Consider the following 24,579-nt stretch of genomic DNA (forward strand, 5'->3'; position numbering starts at 1 on the left):
GATGGCAGTGGAGGTTGAACCTTCCCACCAATATTCCATTACATGCTTTGCTGTGTGACAGATGGCAGCAGAGGGGCAGTCTGACACAGCAGTGTCTGACATGAAAGTGCAACTGAAGAGAAGGCACGTCATTGAATTCTGGAAAAATAACACCCACTGACATTCATAGATGCTTGCTGAATGTTTATGGAGACCAAACAGTGGATGTGAGCACGGTGAGGTGGTGCGTGGTGCATTTTAGCAGTGGCAGCAGCTGGTACAGATTGTTACTAGAGCAATACACAGAGTCTTCTTCATTGCTGGCGAAAACACCTAGCTGTTGATTGTGACTATGTTGAAAAATAAGGTTTTGTAGCTGAGAATTTGCTCTATCAGATAGTGTTGTTGTGCTCCTTGTATCTACTGTAGTTTCCATGGAAATAAAAAGGAGGTATTACTTTCTGAGCAACCGATCTATTTTTGATGGACTATGTGAAGAATGCACTTAAAAGAGTGCTATGCCATCTCAAGATAGGCAGTTTTTTTGTTGTTGGCTTTTTTTCCTCTCTTAAAACCTAAACTACTTCTTCATTTGTCTGAAATAGAATAGTAATGCTAGGAGTTACAACAGTGCTGTGATAACTGTGGAGATGTGCATTTTTTTACGTTTCTGATATACATATATACTTGGAGCGTGTTCAGTTTCTGACAATTTTACTACAATTGCACTAACTTTCTAATTAAAGAGCTTTTTTAATATGAATGAGAACTGCTTGGTGATATTTACTGGCACTTAAACTTGCTCAGAATTTCAGCTACCATGCCATAATATTTGTCAGTGTTACACATTCTCCAACATTAAATGCAAGAGAGAATGTAGAACTCTCCCCTACAAATCAGCTGAAAAATCCCTACCTCTGACTTCAGAAATAGATAAGTAATTCCTATTTAAAATAGAAAATAACTCACTTCTTGGTTTCACTTTTTTTTTTCTTCAATAGATTCATCTTTTTTGTCTTCTTTGTCAAAGTATTTTAAAATGGTCTCCAGCTTATTTTCAAAAGCAAAATCAAGTTGGTAATGGTTTGAACATATATCTCGTTTGTGCTTCACATGTGTTTGGTTTGTGACAATCTGACTCCTAAGCATTAAAATTCATATGTTAAGTAATGGTTAGAGACAGCATAATCCATATAAATGCTCCTAAGTACTTTTTAAAACATGTTAACGTGAGCTATAGATATGATCCTATGTTGCTTTTTAGGAACAGGTTTCTTTAAAGATCCTGTGAAAGTATTTTGATGAATAATGTATTTAAAAAAAAAAAAATGTATCTGTAATGTAAATTCTAGGATTACCTTCCTCGAGGTAACAATAATTTACTCTTCAGTATAGGTGGTCTGGTTTTAGTTTGTGGGATTCTTCATTCTTTGGGGGACTCTTACTCAGCCACAGAAGTCATTTCAGCAGTCACCAGTGTTAAGAGGGTGGCTTGAAGTAATAGAGACAGCAGAATCAGATGTAATGACATTATATGTTTCCTTACTATGCAGTTACTAAAAGGTACAAGAGAAAGTGATCATCTCAGAAGATGAGAAAAAGATATAAATATATATTAAAAATATATATTAAATATATATATATAAAAGATATAAATACTCCATAACAAAAATGATAACTTTTTTCTTTAAGATCATAAAAAGTCAGTACCTGTGTGCTCCCTAGCCAAATGTTACAGAAGGTAAAAGCTCAAAATTCTTCAGCAATTAAGGGAATATGAGGTTAAAAATATCAATGTGCTTTTTGTCAAGTCATAGCCTTTGTTACCGGGGTTACATTATGGAAATGAGGAATTTGTGTTTCTGCATATTGCATCAGGAAAGAGATGGGACCAAAGAGAGCTTTGTCAGTCACAATAGTACATAATGTTCCAGTGACTTCTGACAGCACTTAGTTCCTGTTTGATTATTCAAGGTTAACAAAAATAATTCAGGTGGGGATATTCAGAGAGCACTGTAGAGGCAAGATCTCTGAAAAGTCAGAAACTTGAAAGATAAAAGAAGAGTTAATTGAGCTTTGTTAAATTTGTAGTGATCGTGACTGTTTCCTTATTGCTTTATTGCTGTTGCTTTATTATACCATGTTGTTTGGAAATAAATACATACCAAAATGTATTTATCATTTGTTTATATTTGTGACTCTTACTTACAACTGTCAGCAATGCCATACTTATAAACTTCACTTTCTTAATTTTTTTTTAAATTTACCATTTACCACAATATTTTTATGTAAGCAAACCTGAAAATGCTATTTGTGTTTTTTATGAAATAAGAGCATGCTAAAATCGATCTCAGATACTATGTGATGGTTCAAAGTTATCTGTTTGCATAACAGAGGACCCTATAGTATTTTTAAGGTGTACAGGCTTTCCTGCAGCACTTTTTGTAATTTCTAGCCACTGGTTTTGGATCTGTTTCAATTGATTTTGCTCAGCTATTGGCAGTGGAATCTCTTACCATTTACCAACAGCAGTTATTTTACTTGAGTGCAAATAGCTGTCAGGATTTGAAGAAAAAAACCAAAGTGGATCTCGTATCCCCCATCCATATACTCTTTATCCTAGAAGAAATGGAAGCTACTAATTATGCAGGACTGCATCTCTGCCAGCAGTATCGTTCTGTGTAAGAGGAATTCACTGTTTTGCTGGGTAGAAGTATTTCAGTGCTTTTCCTAAAATCCATGGAGACAACGTCTCAGCAGCGTGTCAAACTATATATCTGATTTATGCTGCTGTTTCTACTGAAAGTAAACCAGATTTATTCAGTTATTTTTGCATTTGGTCACTAATGAAGCTTTGTCTTTAGCAACTTGCAATCTGAGTTAAGACTGTATTGCCAGTGTTAAAACAGTGTTTTTAGTCCCTGGCTGGAAGAGCGCTCCTCATGTAGGGCAGAATTGGAAGTACTAGCTGTGACACATGGTTTCACTTTCTTCCTTGTCCTCTGAGGCCCATTAATCAGTCAGTCTGCAACCACTACAGACTGTGGAGTGTGTGATCTTTTAATGAAAGATGCTCTTTTATTATTATTAGTTTTAATGTATCTTGCACTCAATCTCTCCTTCCGATCCTCTGGCCTTTCACATTCATTTCCAGCAGAGGGAGTATGTGGAATGAAGATGAGTGAATCACAGCTGTTGTGGCATTCACATACAGTTACCTAAACACGTGGAAAAATATTTCAGAGTTGATTTTACACGTTGGATGCTTTCCACACAGAAGAAAAACAGCTTGATGAGGTGGATTTGTTTTGACTGTGCTGAAACTTACATTCTCATTTCATGACAAGGGTCAGCTGTTTTGTTCATAAACTCTGAGGAAATAAAGTTTATTATAATTAAAGCATTATGTATAAGACATGGCCTGAAAGGATGTCTCCATCCAACAGATTTTTTCACCTGGTTCTCTAGTAAATTATAATTTAACTTTTCTCTAGGCTCTCCCACATTTATTTTTATTTTATTTTATTTCCTGATGGGGAAGAACAAACATTTTTATCTTGAATGGAGCCTACACCCAAGCAATTACAGAGTACACAAAGCAAAAAGCATTGTTGTCAGAGCTGTAGTACAGCCTTGCAGGTGAACAACGTGCTGCACAGGTTTGCTTTAGACAGATATGCCTTCCTGCACACAGTAATATTGAAAATTACTGTTGACAGGATGGCTTGCAAGTTTTGAAAGTAGTACAACTCAACAGAAGTAAAATGGATAATTGAATATCTCTCTAGGCCTGCGGTGGCTGCTCTAGAAGTAGTTCTGAATGATATTAGGTTGGATATTAGGAAAAGCTTTCTCCTCACAAAGAGCAGTGATGCAGTGGCACAGGCTGCCCAGGGAGGTGGTGCAGTCACCGTCCCTGGAGGTGTTGAAGAACCGTGTAGATGTGGCAAAGGGACATGGTCAGTGGGCTGGGGGTGGGCTGGAGGTTGAACTTGATGACCTGAGAGGTCTTTTCCAACCTTAATGATTCCATGTCTCATTGACACCGAGTGTATGCCAGCTTTCCATGTTCATTTCAGCTTCCCTTACCAGCGTTATACAAAAGCAAAGCACCACAGCACTGCTCATTCCAACGCTTTCACCTCAAACAGCAAAGCTATGCAGTGTGCTACTTGTTCTCTGTTTACAGGCAATCCTTGTGTTTTCTATGCAAAACCACAGTCCCCAGACTTACACCGGAGGGACAAAAAGGTGCTTGTACTGAAACTGAAGCCCGAAAGTCAGAGAGAAAATACTGAAACAGATTCAGTCCAAGGCGGGAAACTCTCCCCACAGGTGCTACTTCTGTCCGTTCTTCCGACCGGATCGGACTCGGCCCAGAAGCCGTCCTCCAGCCCCGGCCTGCCCCGCCACCGCCCTTCACCTCAGCACCGCGCCCAACGCCGCCTCCGCCTGCGGCGCTGCCGCCCGTGCCTCACCCTCAGCCCCGGGCGTGGCCGGGCCCGGTGGGGAGGAGCGGGGCGGGCGGCCTGCAGGTGCCCACAGCTTGGCTCCGCGAATGGGCTGCTACCGCCCGGTTCGCTCTCCGTCACCTCTCGGGCGCTGCCGTCCTGCCGCCGCCGGAGAGCTGCGGCCTCGCTGCTCACACGGGGCCCAGGTGAGCTAAGGCGGCTCCGCCCCGCCCGGCGCCTTCCGTGACTGTGCGGGGAGGCCCGGGAGGACGAGCGGCTCCAAGCGGACCCCCTATCCCGGCCGCACCGCCGCCATTTCGAGGCGCGTCGTGGGGCGAAGGGAGCTGCGGGCGCTGTGGGCAGGTTCGCTCGCGGGCGTTTGCGTGCGGACGGGCTGCGGCTTTCCCCCTCGCTTCTCAAACTTCTTGTACAGCGCCGGCTGCTCCGGCCTAAAGGGGTCTTTAAGCCACGCGAGTTCCCTTTTGACGTCTGTCGGACATGAGGGCTGTAGTGCCGCTAGCCGGTTTTCTCACGGTTGTGTTCGTGGCTTCTGTTAACAAATTTCCAGGCTACTGCGTTGAGTTCGGATCGCCGCTGATAAACGCGAAGCCCCGCTGAGATCTCTTTGAGGTGGGAGGGCAGCGCCCTGCTGGGTTTGCCCCACACAATGAATTAAAAACGCACGTGTATGTTGAACACCGAGTATACTGAACACCGATCTAAGCGCTAATTGTTGGCATTCTTTCACGCCGGCTACAAATCTGTGTTTTCCCTGTAACTAATTTGATTCTATTTAACTTCCACAGACTCATGCACGCCTCAGGCTTTGCCCACATGTCAGTGCGTAAGACATAAAAAGGCCACCTGGGAGCATGCATTGAGCTGCTGTTACATTTGTCTGAAGGGAAACGGTTGTTCCCAGGTGACACAAAGAAGTTCTTCCCCAAGTTTTTCCTCTTTCTGCTTTTCCACCATAAATCTGATGTACCGTAATTAGCTCCCATAAATCGTCCTCCTGCGGGAAGCCATGTTCGCCCATCAGGTCTGCATGTCCTCCTCTATTTATCATCATTAAAATGCTCATTTGCTTTATCACTTGCATGTTATTTGCCTCCAAAAATAGTAAGCGTGCATCAAAGCCTGTTTGCTGCTGATGTGGGGCTGTGTATCATTTCTGCACTGGAGTAATTCCGTGTCTTTTGTGGCAGTAACACCTGACGCCTGACCAGTTCTTTTCCACGCAACAGGATACGGGTTGGTTTTGATGTACATTTTAAGTGGGGGCAAGTTCTCATCAGCACTTTCTAAGGGGCAAAGATTACATTGCAGAAGGGAAAAATGTACCATTATTACTGGCACTCGCCTTGGAGCTCTTTAATCATTGAAAGAAGGAAGGTCAGGACAGGAGTTGGCTGATCATTAAAGGCAAGGGAGCAGGTGTGCTTGGCTCTGTCGTCGATGAGGCAGGGACTTCCTGTGGTTAGAATGGTGGTAATTGTCTTGTGACACTAGAGTTTATAGGCAGCATACAGTTTTGTTGCTTGTTTTCAAAGGAACTTTGTAAACTTCACTTTCACTGTGTTTTTAATTGGTGGTGGTTTCCCTTGATGGCAGCTGAACTACACTGCAGCCACACTCAGTCCCCATTTTTAAGGGAAGAGAGGGGAAAATATGATGGAAAAGGGCTCAAAGGCTGAGATAAGGACAGGGAAATCACTCACCAGTTATTGCCACAGGCAAAACAGACCTGATAGAGGGAGATTAATGCAATTTATTGATGCTGATAAAAGACCAGAGCAGCAAGAACTAAAAGCAAACTAAAACCACCTTCTCCCTCTCCACCCCCTGCTACCTCCTGTCTTTGGGTGGTGGCAGCTCCCTCAGCCCTCCTGCCCCACCACAGACCTCTCTACATGGGCTGCAGCTCTGGCCCAGGCTGCTCCTGCAGGGGTACCCACAGGCTGTGCCTCCTCCAGGCCTCATCCACTGCTGCCCTGTGGCCTCCTCTGTGGCTACATGTGGAGATCTGCTCTGTGCTGTGCTTGTGGGCTGCAAGGGAATGGCCTGCTCCTCCACGGGCCTCTTCTTGGCTGCAGGGAGCTGCTGCTCCAGCCTGGAGCACTTCCTGCAGGAACACTGATGCTGTAGGCAGGACTGAGCATGCCTTGTACCTGCTCCTGAGCTCCCCAGGGATGATAACCCTGCTGGCACCTTAGGCTGTCCTGTCTTGCAGGCTGTCAACAGCTCTGTGTTATAAGTTACATGGCTGCTGATTCATTCAGTATCCACCGTCATGGCAGGAGGTTATCAAAGGACAGAAAAGAAGGAGATTTGTAACAACAGACTGGGCAATGAGCTATTACTGAGGAGCTAAAAATGTGATTAAATTATGGAAATGCCTCACAAAAATATTTATTGAAGTAGCAAGGCTACATTTCAGACTCAGCAGGACTGAACTGAACTCATCGATGCCCAATAACAGACAATCTCTCTGTTTGTGTCAGTATTTAATGAATGGCTGCTGCCTCACCAAACATCCACTCACTCCAGTCCTGGTTGCACATGTGCAGTTTGATGCCAGCACAGCCAGTACCCAACTGGAGCTGTGCAAGCAACTGTGCTGCAGGCTGAAACCCTGCCAAGCACCCACTGTGCAGAACGCAAAGGTGCTGTAGGTAGATCTGCTTTCACTTGTGTAGCACGTCCTGCATAGCTGCAGCGTGAGACCTTGCTTCTTAGAAGCCAATACTGCAATGCACAGGTGATTTATCTTACATTTTCATGCATCTAGAAGTGTCTTCCTGGAACTGTAGGTGTTGATGAACCAAAATGTGTTCATTTTGTATCAACCCAAAACACTGAATTGACATTGACTTAGGTGTGCAAATCCACGCTGGGAGAAAGTAGAAGGATGGCTGAGCATGCCAGGATTGTAATTCGCTTGTGTAGAAAAGTTACCTAATTTCCCAGCTTTGCATACTCTGAAATAGAGTTAGCAATCACAGGAGAGAGAGAAATTCAATCATAAACCAATCAAATGTAATGTGCTCGTGCTATTAAACATACAGTCTTCTCCTACCGAGAGATGTAAGGTTCTCTGTTATTAAAGAGCAGAGAGGCTATGCAGAAGTGGAAGGAAACCATTCAGTTCTCCATTTTGTTACAGTGAAATAAATATTCATAGTAATAATTGTCCCTTAAGGAAGATGGCATTACCTGTATCCTGACATTTCCTACAGTCAGCAGAACTCCCTTGTAATTCTCCTTGTCCTTGCCATTCCACTTCTGCTCCATTGTGTGATGGTGATGGGCTGATGGTTGTAGCTGATGATCTTAGCGGTCTTTCCCAACCTTAATGAGTCTCTGATTGCCCCACAAGATGAGGGCTGAACTGGGGTCTGCTTGTGCAGTGACTTGCAAAATCTTGGCCATTTGATCAGTATTTTGCAGGTGGATTTTGTGGCTTCTCCCAAAGCGCAGTGCAGGAGGTACGGCTGTATTTGGCTGTTCTGAAATGCATTTAAAATAGAAGGTTCTAAAAACACGTGTGAAAGGAAATGTTGTGAGCAGTGCAGTAATTCTGGGGTAACTTGATTTTCGGTGTCTGTAAAGTGTGAACACAGTACTGCAAAATTTGAGTGTAAAATGCCTACATCTGTTTGATGATTTGCAGCATGGGAGGAATTACAATCCTTGGCAGTTCAGAAAGAGGCAAACGGGTCTGCCAGCACCTGGGGAAATACAGACAGCAGCTTGGAGAGTAGCATAAATGTATTAGTAAACGTTTCTGCAAAACATGAGTAGGTGTTTCTGCAAAAGCAATCAGCAGTGTTGTTTCTCATACTGTTGAGGTTTGAGGAGTCATTCCCGTGGTTTCCAGGTTTACATGTCCAGCAGTGCCTGGTGCAGCCCCAGCTGGAGCCAGCTGGACTCCTCTTGCAACTCAGAGCTTCCCCTGCTGCATCTGTAGGAAACAGATCAACAGCAATGTGTCGGGGTGCCCTTCAGGATGCAGGAGGTTATCAGCATTCGGAGAACATACTCAAGCAAGCTTCGCTGTACTCATTAGAGATGTCTTAAATTCTGTCAGCTTTTGAAATAATTGAAGAGGAAAATGAAATTGATGAGTCGGGAAATGTTTGTGTCAAAACAGAGATAAGAGGCACTGTGGGATTTCTTTAGCTGTTTGTCAGCGTTTCCTCTTAGTGTCCCTGAAAGAGCCTCATAGAGTGTATTTACTTAAGGCATGCCAGTTTTTAGCCTGTTGATGCTCAAAGAGCGTGTGATAAAACTAGACACAGATTTCCTTGGTACTTTTCTCAACAGTCTCATTGGTGTCAACTGGTTTGAGGCAGAATTTATCAGTCAGCTGAGGCAGTATGTGAAGAGAGGGAGCAGAAACCCCCATGGGTATGAGATGGTAAGGGTTTGTGATGTATCTCTACAAACTGATGGAGCTATCATGAAACCAAGATGGAAGCACTTTAAAAAGACTAAGGAAAATAGCCTGACAGGACTCAAGTGCAACTTTGTCTTTTATGGTTACCCCTATGATTTCAGGTACAATGTGCAGGTCTGAATTTCCAAGGGGAAAACACACTCTGGAGAGTACACAGAGTTATTAAAAAGTGCTTCAGCTCTGTGCTGCAAAGCAAGTCTCCATCAACAGTTTATTATATTCCGTGGATAAAAAATACACTTTAACTCCACTTTTTTAAACAGCAAGGGAGGGTTTTTTTCCCTTTTTTTTTTTTTTTGCAAGTCTATTTGTTTTGAACGACATTGAGTTTCCAGCTTTTCAGGGAGGTAATATTAAATGGGGTGCTTTGTTTTTCCATCTGAAGGCACCTGGCAGGGAGAAGTACTGCGGTTTTACACCTTTGTGCTTGCAAGTGATAAAGCAAGATGGAAGGATTACCCAGTTTGTCCTTCTAAGTCTTTTCTTATCATAGCAGCTTCAGCAACTCTGCAATTTAAAGAAAAATAGAATAACAAAAGAAGAGTTTCATCTTCTAACTCGCTAATACAATGATATCAGCTGCTGGTATTTTTTGAATTATGGGTTTTATGTGATCCTGCACTTGATCAGATTTTTTTCTTTCTTAAAATGGAGAACATTCTAGAACTGAAGGACGAAGGTATAAATACAAAATGATGTGTAGCTTAAAGAAGGCCTTGGATGTGTAGATAACAGGCCCTTGCATGCCATGAAAATTAGGCATCATAGAATTATAGAATGGCCTGGATTGAAAAGGACCACAGTGATCATCTGGTTTCTACCCCCTGCTATGTGCAGGGTCACCAACCACCAGACCAGGCTGCCCAGAGCCACATCCAGCCTGGCCTTGAATGCCTCCAGGGATGGGGCATCCACAGCCTCCTTGGGCAACCTGTTCCAGTGCTTCACCACCTTCTGAAAAACTTCCTCCTAATATCTAACCTAAACCTTCCCTGTCTCAGTTTAAAACCATTCTCCCTTCAGCAACTCCTGAATTCTTACAGCTGTGATATTCTTTCCTTAAATTGGTGTCTCAAAGCTATCTGCAAGGTCTTGAGGCAAAAGCGTGGAGACATCAGCACCTGGGTGCTAGGTGTTAAAGAGGGGCAGATATTGTCCATCCTTCTCACTGCCTTTGCTTGCAGCAGGAGGACACAGTGCTGGCTGCTGTAGCTGTGGATGTTCTTACTTGGTGCAGTCGTTAATGCATCGCTAATGAGCGATCACTTTGCTAGCTAACAGCCCTGCAAAGCATCCAAGTGGCCTGGGTCTGTGCTTGTTGGGCTACAGAACACAAGGATTCTGATTTCCACCAGTTTGCCTGCTGCTCTGCAACAAGAAGGCATGCGGTTTTCATCTCACCGAGATCTGCCATTTCCTTACTGGTGTGTTAGCTGAGAGAACTTACTGTACAGGGAAACGCTGGGACAGGAAGAGAATTAATATGTCTGCTGACTGGTTGTAATCAGTGCACAGAAATAGGGCACTAAAGAAGTATAAGAGGACACTGAGATTTGTTTTCTGTCCCTGTCTGTTGCATCACAGTGTGAAGGTGCTGACTGAGCAGTGTGTTGCAGCATGTCTTCTGTTATTTGGAATAGATTGGGTAAGCTTTCACCTCAAAATCTTCATCAGAGAATGTCAGAGCTGGCAAAGCTGGGAAGATCTTCGGGGCAGAAATGAGAGATAACAAGAGATTGTTCCCAGGACATTTCTCTTGGGGCCAGGTGGAACTGAGGATAAAATGCTCAAAGGATATACAGTGTCATTTTTATAAATGTAAATCAGAATCAAAACCCTTCAGGGATGGCACGGTCTTCAGAAAAGCTATAGGTGGCAGCATCATAATAAAATAGTTTCTTTGGTGTCTGTGGCTAAACAGAGACTGTGTGTTGGGAACAGATGCACAAAAGAGCGCGAATGAAAAAGAGCAGATGAGAAAATTGTTGGAGCTGATCAGCAGTTAAGCCAACCGGTTAAAAAGGTCAATCAGTCCTCTCAATCTGCGTGTCCTCCGCTCTGTGAGCACAAATGAACATGCAGATGAGCAGAGTTCCCTCCTTCTGGCTGCCTTGCTCACTCGTTCAGGGCAGCAGTGGCAGCTGGGTTTTGCTAGCGCTGGCACATCCTCCACGCATGCAGAAGGAAACGCTGTCCTTATCAGCAGTACTCTTCTGCCATCTGGAAAGGGAGCTTTTAAAGAAAGGCAAGTGTACTTGAGGGAGGAGAACAGGACTGTTGTGAATCCTCACAAGTGGCTCGTGACCACTGACTTTTGGAGAGGAGTGCTCACGCTTTATGACAGCAGAGCATGTTCAAGTATCTAAACCTTGGCTTCCAAAAGTCAACGCACCTGAGTTACCTTTGAAAAAAACTGTGACTGGGCTTGCTACAAAAAGAAAAAAGCATTTTTTATTTCAATCCCTCCTGCTTTCTATTAAGGCTTCTGGGAACAGTGAATGTGCCATATTAACTTGTATCAGTACATACTACCATTTTTCTTTCCAGTGTGCTAATTGTTTTAAACAGAAATGAGGCATTCTTATTTTCACAGCCCAGAGAGGGCTTTAAGCCCCTCTGGCAGGGTGAACATTCATTTTCTGTCTCATGCAGATGTATCCCTCCAAAATTGCTTAGTCCCAAATTATGTCAGTAATATACAATGTGTGATTCATGGATTTCTTGTTTCTTGCAAGCTTGCTTTGCAAGGAGATACTGTCCCATATACTGCTCTCCAGCATTCACATCACATATGTACTTACCTCAGAGGTTATTTGATTCAAAATAATGGGAACTCTGGTAGACAATACATGTGAAATTTTTATCTTCAAGCTCCTTTTTACATCTTTCTTTAAGTGAGATGAAAGAAGGAAGAAAGGATGCTGCAGCTGACTGTGAAGTCGGCTTATCTATCTGAAGAAATTGATGAAGAGTGTTGTGATTCTTTACTAGTTTAGTTTCTTTATTTAAAAAAAAAAAAAAAGTGAGGTGTTAAATATCTATTGATGTTTTAAATTAACATAGATTAGAGTTCTACATAACACACATCTGTGAGAGGATGCTGGTGAAGAAGTGAAGTAACTGTGAAAATTATTTGTGCTTTCTTTTGACTGCTTCTCTTTTGCTTCCTCAGAAGCCCTTTCACAGCCAGGTTAATACTCTGCTGTTTCTGCCTGTCCTCCATCTGATGCTATCAGGCACTGCTGCAGCTTACCATCACAGCTCCTATGGAAGTTTCACTTATTTGCTCACAGGTAGATTTAAGCCAGATCTCAAAGCAGAACATACAGGTATTATTTAATTGGGAGAAGGAGGAAAAGGCTGATAGTATTTTGTATTTTTCTTTCTGAAGCCAGCAAAATGGGTTAGAGACGTTGTATTTGGGTGTCTAGAGATTAATAGAGTCACGTCTCTTATACAGAAGCTTTTAACATCTTCAGGAATATGACTCCTATCAGCTGCAATGGGAGGGGGGCACTCAACCTTCTGGAGATCTCACTGTACTTTTTAATGGTCAGTGATTCCTATTCAGTGCTGACTGCCATCTCTAAGTGTTTAACATCTCTGAAAACTCGACTCTCCAGAACTACATCTGAACACTGAAAGGTCAGAGGACTTCTACATTTCTGAGCAGTGGATGTGCTGCAGCAGTACTATAGCTCTGTCTGGGTAGTATGTGTGTGTGTGTTATTTTCACTTTATTTTCCTATTTAGCTTTCAGGGAGAGGAAGCTGCATACGTGCCCCAGATCTGAATGGTCTGAGGAATAGGATATGGATGATAAACCTATGTTCCCAACAGGAGCATCTCTGCACTGGAGTCTGCATTCAGATTGGTGTGCAGCTGTTCAGGATCTCAGGTTGCTGCAGCAGTCCTGGCCAAGGTCCTGGAGTTAGATGAGCTGCTGGTGGTTTGCAGCAAGCACTTGGGATGTGGTCACCCTCTTCCAAGGACCGAGAGAGCGGAACAGTCCAGTTTGAAGCCATTGGCTTCAGCATCATCATGCAGCTTGATAGCATTTGCTTTACAAGAGCAGACACAGCCTGAGGCACGCCACACAGAGTACTTGATATGGGCTGGAGTGTATCAGTTGTATCAAACACAGTGATTTTGATGTTGCCCTGAGAGACTGTAAATGAGAATTTAGTTATATTGGAGGGGAGGGGAAATCACTTTGTCTGTTTCAGTTTTTTTTATAGCACAGTTCTAGTTTCTGTGCCAGGCTGTAATATATTTTTGTAGTACTGTATGAATGATTTGTGTTTGATCCCACAAGGAGAGAGAGCACTTGCAGTCAGCAGGGCAGGAGAGGTCATTTATATGTTGCTATGAAAGGCAGTGGAAGCAAATGCCAAGCTTCCCACTGCCAGGATGACACTTCTCCTGACACGTCTGAGTCAGAGGTAAGGTCAATGGGCAGCAGGGTGCAAGTAAGGGTAGGGCTTCCCAGGAACACATTATTTGCCCTGGGAATGCTTACTGCTGCGTTCTTTTTTTCCGCATTAGATTTTAGCCCCTAAGCTAAAGATGATCTCACACAACACTGCTCCAACAGCTGCTGTAAGCAGAAGACATTCTGGGTTTAACCAGGCTCTGATGATAGATCATACGAATCTGATAAATTCTTATGACAGGATTTGTGGCTTTGAGGTTCACTGCAGGAGCCAGATTGTGCTTTATTTGCTGCTAAGGCGTAATAGAATGGCCCATTGATTTCTCTGCAGCCAGGTCCCCCAAGGGATTTATTCATTCAGGGATTAAAATTGTTCCACGGTTGTCTGATTTGTTTAAAACTTATGTGTTGCTCTTAATTGGAGATAGTGACCTCAAAAATAACTGAAGCTTTCCATTATCCTTATGTGGATGAAAAGGTGTGAAAAAAAAAATAGCTATTGAAGTATTTTACACCTCCAGTTTTATATATCCCTTGTTTCTGTTTGTGTTGAGTAAAAAAATGAGTTGAAGTATCTGTCTGATGAACTGTGGAAGGAAGCCAAGAATTATTTTAACAAATGTTTAGCTAGTGAAAAGTGAATAACTATGCAGTTTCTCTGGGGCTTTCATAGGGTGTGGGTCATCTTCAATGTCAGCTCCAATCTGTCTTATATGTAGAAGAGCGTATAGTGTGAGTGAATTGACACGGTCTCCTCACAAGTGTCATGTTTCTCAGAAACAGCTGATTAACGTTGAGAAATCGTGGCACATATTGCAATCAGCTGACAAGGATAAGGAGATTCAGAAAATCTGATCTTCTCTTTGCTGGACAGAACTTCATAGATACCTGCTTCCCCTGTCTACATATCTGAGGGAGTGCGGTGTTGGGTCCCATGACAGTAACATGTCTTGTAAGCGGGGCTGCAGAACACAGTGGTAAGCACTACTGGCTCCTATGGAAGACTGAATGGGCCCAAGACAGGAGAGGGGACCTGATACCACAGCTCCTATGAATGTTGGGTCTTGTTGATGGGCTACAGAGTTGTCTTCTTTCTGTGGCCTCGTGGTTGTGGCTCTCAAGATTCTTTGGACAGGTGTGCCATCATGAATTCTTTCTGAAGAGAGGAATCAACAAAACTCAACCTAAGGAGGATCTGCTGCTTCCACTTTTGCACAGGCATTTGAGAACATGGAGTAATGTGCGTAAATAAACCATGCTTGGGCAAGTCAGAATGAGGAACTGCTGCAAGATCAGAAGCTGGGTTGTGAACCAGGATTCACTCAAGGTCAGACTCTCAAAGCTTAAGTTAAAAACGGGCAATTTTAAGTATGTTTTAGCTAATGATTATTTCTGGTGATGAAGCAGAACCACTCCTGATGTTTTAAAATACGGATATCTGCACTGGAAAAGGCTCCCCAGGGAGGTGGTTGAGTCACCATCCCTGGATGTATTTAAAAGCCGTTTGGATGTGGTGCTCAGGGACATGATTTAGCAGAGGGTTGTTGGAGTCAGGGTAGTATGGTGAGGTTGTGGTTGGACTCAATGATCTTGAAGGTCTCTTCCAACCTGAGTGATTCTATGATTCTATGATTTGCAATAGCAATCTTAAGGAACATCTCATTTGGCCAGTAGCATCAGCTGCTTCTGTGGACATGCCATTCTGTTGTTCTTGTTATCTTCTTGGATAAAGAGGCTGTGTTGAATTTTACACTTTCTCTGAATTACAGCCATTACTTCAGTAAAACTGAACTCAATTGCAATGATAATTTGGGTTATTAATTCTCCCCAGTTGTTATTTTTTTTTTTAGCCTGAAATTTAACAATGGAAATATGATAAGGGAAGAAGACAGACATTGCTTTCCCAGGCACAAGCTGAAATCATGAGGATGTAATAATATAATGCTGTGTATCTGATCTTCCAGGATCTCAAGTGAGCTTCAACCTTTGGGTAGGTGAAGTTGAAAGTTTCCATGGGACTGAAGGTTGGTCTTTTTTAGAGATACCAGAACCAAGGAAATAGTCTGGTTCCTCTTTGACAAGAGTGTGAACATGGTATAGATAAGGATAATGCCAGCTGACCTGCTGCTTTGAGAAAATTCTACTCTTTGAGCTGGTTACCATCACTTGTACAATTCAGCACTGTTCACATAAGCATATGGAGCTTTCAGTTAGGCCTTTGCTGAAGTGCTTGGGCTTACTGGCAATTAGACCATAACATTTAAGTCTAATTCTATACTTTTTATTCATGCTGCTTCAACTGTCTGGTTTAATAACCAGCTTAGCTGCACTGCATGCTTGTTCTGAATGAAAGCCACTGACTAATCGCAGCACTACTCTGGGTTACATCAGAAGGCCACGTGTACAGATAAGTACATCTCAGTGTGAATCTTCATGTCAGATTCAGGAGTACTTTGGACCTATGCAGTGGTGTTCAGGCTTCAGCCCTGTAGCTGGAACGTTGTTGGCAGCAGGGCTGAGGCCTCGAAGCCTGGGGAGAACAATATGACCACAGAGGTGGCAGCTTCTCCTGGGGGCTTCCCAGCTCCATCTCCACTAAAAGAACTGCAAATTCTAATGAAAAGTATCTCACTGGTTTTCCAACCACACCTGCCTCTACTTACAGGAATAAATTTTGTCAGCTCTACGTCCACAGTACAAAGCCTCATTTCCTGTTAGCTTTTATTACCTGATTAGCTGTTATTTTGGTAGCCCATATTTAAAGCATGATGCAAAATACAAGTGACCAACATATAGATTAGTCAGTTCTCATCGTAATATTCATAAATGACTGCATGATAATTTTTTTCTCCATCCACCCTTTAGGAATGAGTTGGTTGGAATTTACAAATCAACTGCAACACTATTAACTGTTTGCTTTGGTATCAAATTTGGACTAAAGCTAAGAGCTCCTATCAGCTCAACCCAAGAGTTTGCTGTGATGTCGTTACAATACTTTATGTTCCATAGTGAGTCAGTACAGCAATCTGGGGACAATGATTTAATAGGTTACGGTAAGGGAGAATAAACTATTTGCTGTTGTAGGTGGGATAGGACTGTGCAAATTTTCTACTTACTTCAAAGATTCTTCCTTAAAACGAGCTTCAAATTTTAACTTGTCTTCCCGGTGTTTCTTTTTGCTTAGGAATAACAGATTGTCAGGTACTAGGAGAAAGCAACTTCAGTTCATAACTGTTGTAATCAATTGTGTTGTATGGGGGTGGTCAGATAGCGTGTTGAGTATTAAATCAGAATGCCCTGACCACCTTGTGCAAACTGCTTGAAAAGTGCACTGTTTACTTTGCTGAGTCAAAGCTTGGATCTGAGCATGCCAGAATCGAGGTTCGCTGTGAAGCCATAACCTGCCTCTGGCATGTGGAGGCAGCTTCTCTGAGGTTACGAGGAGCTGAGTGTAATGGAGGAAATGAATACAGCTATTGCAATGATCTCAACTGTAAGAAGATATCAGTGAAAACGGTGGCTTTACAGTGAAAGCCAGAATGGAAGTTAATCGAGAAATGAAGACGTTGAGTGCTGCATAAATCAATGCTGATTTCAGATAGCTGTAAAAGTGAGGTTGTAAATGGTTCACATTCAGCTGTCAATTTCAAGGCTTTCAGAACCAATTAAGAGAGCAAACTGGACTTAAATGTCATTGGAGAAATAACAACTGTGCAAGTCCCATTTTCTTAAAGGCACTGTAAAATTTAAAGATTAGTTCCAGATTAGCAAGCTGTTTTGCTCTGCTGTGTGGTTTTCAAGTCACTTGGTTAAAAGAACATGCCCATCTAATTTTATCCTGCAGATAGCATTAGAAACAAAAGATACTGAAAAAGGAGAAGGAGCTTTTCTTTTTCTATTTTGCTGCATTTAGGTGGCATTTTGGGTATCTTAAGGTTTTATTGCCTGTTTTCTCTCACTCCCCTTCTCTTCCCGATGTCTCTGTTTCTTGACTCCAGCAAAGGCCAGTGAGAGCCTGCACCAGGATCAAACCAGAGGAACAGACCATAGGCAAAATGTTCTGTCAGACTCATGGAAGAGACTGAAATCGGTGGCAGGTGCATGAGAACAAGGAAAGGAGATGGTTAACAATAGTCTTATTTGCACTAATTTTTCATCCTGCTTCTTCAGAGGGCACATGCAGCAATAGGGCAGACAGTGCCCATTTCTTTCTGGCTGGCAGCTCAGTACACAGGTAGCCAGCTGCCAGACCACTCTGTGTCAGTCCCAGAATCACCTCTTGCTGTGATGCCAGCTGGAAGGAAATGGAGAGAAATGGTGCTTCTGCCCAGCTCCTTTAAGGTGTGCAGCAGGAGGAGGAACTCAAGGAGGTGTCCTCTGGATGACTGGAGCAGCGCAGCTGGCAGATGCAGCTGGTATTGCTGTGCATTGTAAGGAGATGCCAGTCATTTCATCATTTGTGCAATAACAGCTTGTCCTTTCACTGGACGTTGTCCTTAGCCAGTAAAATAACTTTGATGAGTAATTATAACTCGGTAAAGATTGAGGTTTAACAATCTCGAATGGATGCAATGGCATTGTCATAAATGCATTCAGGACGTACTTATATACACAAGGGGAAATGAGCCATAGTGGTACTTCGTACCTAACTACTCTGTACTGATAGCTGCATAGCAGACATTGTTCTTTTTTTTAGCTTGCGCGCCCCAACCAACAGGCATCTGGCTTGTGCACTGTACCGTACTGTGCATATTATAATGGGTTATCTGTTGTGTGACTGGGTGTGTTTGCATCAGCTTTAGCCGAGGTGGAACAGTAGCTGTAGGCAGGCAGAGACACGGACCACAGTGCAGACTCGCCTTGCCCTCTGGGGACTGAGGGACCTGATGAATCCATATTGTTCTTTTCCTGCATTGCTTTTGTTACACTGGGGTGGGCCCAGCCCCAACCTAAATAATCTCACTATATAATGTGAAAGCTATTTAGCCCTAATGAAAAGGAGAAAAGAAATAAAGCTCCTTTGTTCCCCATCTCCCCTCTCCTTTCCCCTGGAGATCCTCTCGTGGTTTCCATGGATATGCAGACTGGTGGTGTGGTCTTGTCCTTTATTGAGTGCACCTATTAACATCTGTACCAGTGCAGCTCTCAAACACAGGCCTGGCTTGTGCTATCTCTGGTGCTGTTTTATGTTTTCCTGTGACACATTATTTTTGGCTGCTTGTTCCACCTTTTTGAAGCAGCATAATTTGTCAGTGAATGTTCAGGCTTTCATTCACGATGATGACAATCAGAAATCTGCTTAGCATGAGCCACTAACATGAAGTACATTAAGCTGCTTGGGAATTTCAAGAAATGTGTTTCTCAGCACCACTCCCTTGAACACGAAGTACGTGAAGCATCAGGTTATATTAAGACCTGGAGCAGGTGGTGCAGTGCAATACAGTTCAGTAGTGAAGGAATTTGCATTGAAAAAGAATTTGTGCAACTTATTCTTCAGTTGTGATCCAGTCTAATTGTGCTTGATTTGACATTGAGTAATTAGGGAATCTTCCTTTTGGCTTCAAGGAGCATTGGACACCAAGCAGGTGAGGTAGGTTTGTTATTGCGTAACTGAGGTTGCAAACCATAGTAAACTAAAACATACCAGCTCTATAGTGTCATCTCTTACTGAATGCAATGAGATCTAGCCTCTGCAACCTTTGTACTTCGCTGTGCGATGCAAAGCTGAGGGCCAGCAGGTTGTTTGGATGTCATCTGTGTCATCAAAAGCTCAGGAGAAGCAGCAAAGGACAAGTATGTAGGCAGATTAAATCATACAATGAAACAATGAACTATAGGAGCTCTTAAGCATTCATTCACTTAGACTGTTGGGATAAACAATTGGTCTTTTGTGGCATTCAAGAGTGAAATGAATATTTTTGTCATGAAATAAGTGTCTTGACTGTCCTAAAATACTTTTAAGAGTGAGCAACAGTAATAACAAGAGGATTAGAAAATGTTTTTCTTTCATGCATTGCTTTGGCTCTGATTTGTCCAGAGTCATTCAAGATCTTCTCAAGTATGAACAGCACCAAGCTTTATACTGCTCTTATTATTTAATTGTATTCTTGTAGCATTCAAAGGACTCAGCCAACACAAAAAGCTGTTGTGTTTGGAAATGTGCAAGCAGTCCAGAGAGTGTTCTCTGGAAAATTCTGAGTTTCAATTGAGAGGCTGGGTAAAATGTGCACGTTCAGGCAGCTCAGTACCATCTTGTGTTAGGCATGAGAAGGGGTGATGGCCACTTGGCATCTTTTCTTTCCTCCTCCCTCGGCTGGGTGCTGTGAAAGGTGGGTGCACAGGACACATATCCACATAAATTTTTCCCCTAGTTCTTTCTACCTCCTCACTAAAAGCAAGACAGTTCCCAGAGTTTCTGAAAAAATAATGCAGAGGATCTAAGCCTTTTTTTTTTTTTTTTTTTTTTTGGTTCAGCATTTGTTTCTCTTGGAAGTGCACGTGCAATTCTTTGCCGTTAGCTGCTGCACAACATGAGAGTTTTTCATTGTACAAGGCCACGCAGTGCCAATAGCGGGAGCTGCAAATCCTTCTTTTGAGCCACAGCCACTCTGCAGTCCCTTTCCATCTTTGAGAACACACGCTTCAGGTCACCTACTTGTCTTTCTTAGCTTTGTGCTTTGTTCCCTCTTAGAACTTTGTAATAGCCCTCAGACACAAGAAAGGAGAAAATTACTATTGGTCAAGTGCAGCCTTGTCCAGACCTGCCTGTCTGCCTGCAATGCTATTTTGAATGCCAAGTCAACAGCAAGAGTGAATCAATGCTCTGAGATCAAAAAGCAAGTGTATTGTTTCACTGTTTGGACCAGCAGATGGCAAATGTAGAGGAAAAAATCCATCTTAGAGCCAGTCTAGGGAACAGACATTAAATAAAGCCATCTGGCAAATGTATGAGGGGAAAGAAGAAGATGAGACCAAGGTTTGCTTTAAGTACCTGCTTACAACTGAGACAGAGTTGCTGGGAATTCATGTAATAGGGAGCAGACTTTGGCCTCGTAGGAAATTTTGTGAAGTGTTGAGAGCTTTGGCAGTGCTGAGAACTTAGACATAAGACACCAAAATGCCAAGCAGAGAGCCTAAGAAGCAGCAGCATTTCTGTCTTTGTGAAACTGCCATGGTACTTCATGTAGAAGCATAAATAGAGCTCTGTTCACTCCACTGCAGGGCTGAGAAGACCACATGTAAGAATCTGTGTCGTAGAAAAGGACTAAGAACAGACACAGAGAGTAAGCAAGGAGGGCGGGCTGATATATTCCAAATTCTGAAAGGCATCAATACATGTGCCTTTGTGCTGCTGCCATCACAGATTGTTACTTTGCCACATTACTTTTATTCCCAGAGAAGGGAGATGTGTGTGGTTTTGCACTTAGGCTATTAAATAAAGTTTCTGAAGAGAAACACAATTCATTGGAAAAGGAAATTATATTTTACAGAAATGCCCAGCCTTTCATTTGGAAACTTGCTTTCAGGGAATGTGATTTCAGAGCCCAGAAATCTAGCAGATGTTATTGCTATTTTTGCTTTACAGGTCAGTGCTTTGGATTTTTTATAATCTGAGAAGTGCACACAGCTGCCAGCCTGCCTTTATGGTACAAAAATTCAGTGCTGAATCTTATTCCTTATACGTCTGCTTTATTTTTTTTTTTTTTTTCCTGATAAAATGGGAGGAGTGTGGTTCATCATTTGCCCGGGGAGGTGGTGGAGCAGCCATCCCTGGCAGTGTTCAAGAGGCTGGATGAGGAGCTACGAGATATGGTTTGGTAGCTTCTGGTAGCAATGGTAATGGGAGGATGGTTGGACTAGGTGATCTTGTAGGTCCTTTCCAACCTTGTGAGTCTAAGATTCTATGACCTTGAAAATCCAGGTTCTCCAGTAACTGGCAGTTTGGTTGGCAGACCAACTCTTACCATTATTCCCATAAAGAGCGACTGGGACATTATTTTACAATGTTTTCATCTTTGTGTCCAGCCATGTGCCATTAAACAGAAAGAATGATACCAACACTTGAACATAATCTGTAGTAATATGAAAAACATCAGTATTGTAGTGTCAATTTTTATTGCTTCTGTTGATAATGAGGCTCATGTGTATGATGACATCACACCTATATTTTGTGTGTTATCAATTTCAGACATTTACTTTGAAAATGGTTGCAACTCACTGAAAAAAAGTTTCCTTCCAACTTGTCAGTGTTGCTGCTGATCAGTTATTGCATCTGAGAAAGTCTGGTTGTCTTTATTTTCCCTGAGTATCTCATAGCCAGACTAACAAAAGACAGTATTTCTGTTCCTCTGCTCTGATGAATAATTCATCACCCTGTACTTTTTGTGCTAAGTAAATTTAAACTATTTCTCTTGTAAATGTTATTTACAAGGCAGCCCTGGACATGCGGAAATTTGTTTGCTTCCTTCAGGCACGTCATCCTCTCGTCACTGAGAAGGAAAGTAAGTTTCTTCCTATTAAATATTGGTTGAGGATTTGCCCTGTGCCTCTGTGAATGGTGCAGGGATCCTGCCAGGATGTCAGGGCTGGGGAGAGCAGCAGTGGCATGAAGCTGGCAGCATCGCTCAGCTGCACTTCATCTGCCTGAGCCTTAGCTGTTTGGTCCTGCACTACAGTGTACACCAAGGTGCTCCTGGGTTGCCTGCAGATTACCACAAGTCTAGATGTTGGCAGAGAGGCTTGGAAAGTGTAGTTAGGCTTTCCCTGCTTAAACTCGAGCTGTGTTGAATTGTCTGCTTTGCATTGCCTTTAGAACGCAAAGCCGAGTAAAGCAAATTTTGAAAGGTAATTTAGTAAGAGGTGTGTTTGATGAGTTCTGTACTTTAGCATCCTTCTGTATTCATCAAGGACATCAAACCTTTCATTGAACACCTTCCCTTTAGCAAGTGCCTTGCTAAAATTGTGCCTTGCTAAAATTGCTAAAATTGGCCTGCAGGCAAAGTGCAGCAGGTAGGAGGAACTGCTGCCTTCCTCTTACACACTGCATTTGGTCACATCTTCAGCTGGCATAAAACAAAGCCTGTGGCTGACACAAGAGGAAGATCTGACTGGCTGCTTTTAACAAAACAGGAGGGCTTTTCTTCACCCTACCCAGAGCCATTTTGCTGCTTGCCCATTTGTGCTGCTCAGTCTGGAGAGGAGGCAATGTGGCCATTTTGGGCTCACGCTTCGGCCAGCATTTCCAGCAGTGCTGCTCTTGTCTGCAGCCTTTTGCTAGCTCTCAGACAGAAGTGCTCTACTATTTGGCAGTTTTCACTTTTTTATTGCCTGTTATCATTCTGCTTCACTTACCATTCTTTTTCTGACTAGTAGAAATGTAAAGTTTCTCTCAAGTCTTAACAGAATTTTAGTTGTGTTTGAAAGCAGCTGAAAAATGAATGGCCTTACAATGATCAGCAACTTTGCTAGTAGGGGCAATGACAAAGCCCTTACCTGAAATGCTGTCTTCATCATCAGGTCTCTCCCTTGGTTCTACTCACATGGCTATCCTGATATGCAGAAAAATCCAGGAGTATTTTTTCCTTAGTTCTCTATGCTTTCCTTTCTCTCTCTCTGTCTTTCTGCTTTGCTCTTTCTTTCTTTCTCTCTTTTGCTTTCTCACTTGGCACCGTTTTACTCCTGGACCTTTTGCTGCAGTCCACTTGCAGTTGTAAGGTCTATTTCACATCTGAAAACCTTGCCCAGAAAGGCTTTCCTTTATGTGCTTTCTTTCAAGTTCAGCAGTTCTCTATTTCTTTTGAAATCTTCCGTACTTGTATCTAGAAATTTCTATTTGCTTTTGTTGACTCATTATTGAAAGCTTATATTTACTGTACCCTTCATTTTGCTGAGCTTCCTCTATTTCCTCTGATTTCTGTTGTTTAGCATCACCGTGTTGTGTTACTGAATTCAAAGGCAATTTGGAAAAATTTGTAAGAAAAAAGTGCAGTGAAATCCTCTCCATTTGGTTTGTAAAGGAAGAACCTAGTAAAAAAACCCTGAACTTAGTGCTATCTAATACACAGATGTTCCTGTGGGTAGGTTTTCTGCATCGTTCTGCCTTCTGATGATGGTATTTTTGGATGGCCTTTCATAAATAAAATTGTTTCAGAACACTCGTACTAGTTAAAATACAGTTGCACTGCACAGATCCATAATTTCTGGCTTACCCTCAGCACTCTGTTACATGTTCAGCTTTTCATTAACAGCAGGCAAGCTTATGTTTAATATCTTGAATTTTCAGTTTACTCCTTCCAAACGCTGGTTGGTTATCTGCAATGAATTTTTTATTGTGGCTCTTTAAAATCTGGATTAATTCAGCTTTGCTGCTGCCTGGGTCGTGACATTCGTAACTATGGTGTTTGGAAATTGCTGTGCTTTCCTGACGAGACTAAACACCGAGTTCTTCCTACGTCTGCAAAAAAGATGAGCGAAAGAAAGTGAACAAAAAAAGTGTAATTTTCCTATCAAAGTGAATGGCTTTGGCTCTTTTTCAGAAAAGAGTTTGAAGCATCATAATAGTCATCTGCTTTTGGGCTGCTGCAGTTACTGCAGGAATGGGCTGATTCTCTGGGTAGTGCTCTCAGACACAGGGTCTGGATTTTGGGTGGTGCTGGACTCAATGATCCTTGTGGGTCCTTTCCCTCTTGGGCTTTTGCATGATTCTGTGATTCTTGCATGCAGTGCACATACCTTACTAAGGAGGTGCTGGCATCACTCCAGCAAAGAGGAAACCACTACTGTAGGGCAATGTACTCAAGTGTGAAGGGGAAGTATTTGGCTGGAATTGGAGAAACTACTTTCACAGTGATACCCCTTGTCTTCCTCACTTCCCCTGGTTGCCTCCAGCCATCGGTGGAAATATGGCATGCTTAACATTACTTTTCACCCTTGCTGCCCAGAGCACGGTTTCAGCAAAAAGCGAACAGGCTTTTTTTCTGATAATCTGCTCTGCACAAGGCATCTCATACTGCATCTGAGGACTCATTATTTTCTTTCCCCATAAAGGGCAACTGGGGTCAGCCATTTCCAATTCAAGGGACCTGAAGGTCCTTCAGCTCTTCAGGTCTATTTCAGCTCCTTTTATCTTTTAGAAAATGCATTCTGAGGAGGCTGCAAGCTAAGTAGAGTAATTAATGCACTGGCATGGCAGTAACTTAAAATATTTAAAGGGTCAGAAAAGGCAGATTTCTTGTGTCATCTTCACCACTTCTGACATA

At 42.6% G+C, this 24,579-nt stretch overlaps 1 protein-coding gene across 1 annotated transcript in view; it reads left to right on the forward strand.

The window, feature by feature from the left end:
• The first annotated feature begins 4,527 nt into the window (after window positions 1–4,527).
• The window catches only part of CRACDL (CRACD like), a 59,831-nt gene continuing 39,779 nt past the window's right edge, over window positions 4,528–24,579 (forward strand). Inside the window, exon 1 of the mRNA XM_042867442.1 lies at window positions 4,528–4,636. The gene's annotated coding sequence lies outside the window, so the exon portion shown is untranslated. The remainder of the gene's footprint in view (window positions 4,637–24,579) is intronic.

The sequence above is a fragment of the Lagopus leucura genome, unplaced genomic scaffold, assembly GCF_019238085.1.
Source record: "Lagopus leucura isolate 7727_CA_CO unplaced genomic scaffold, USGS_WTPT01 Super-Scaffold_100001, whole genome shotgun sequence".
Taxonomy (NCBI): domain Eukaryota; kingdom Metazoa; phylum Chordata; class Aves; order Galliformes; family Phasianidae; genus Lagopus; species Lagopus leucura.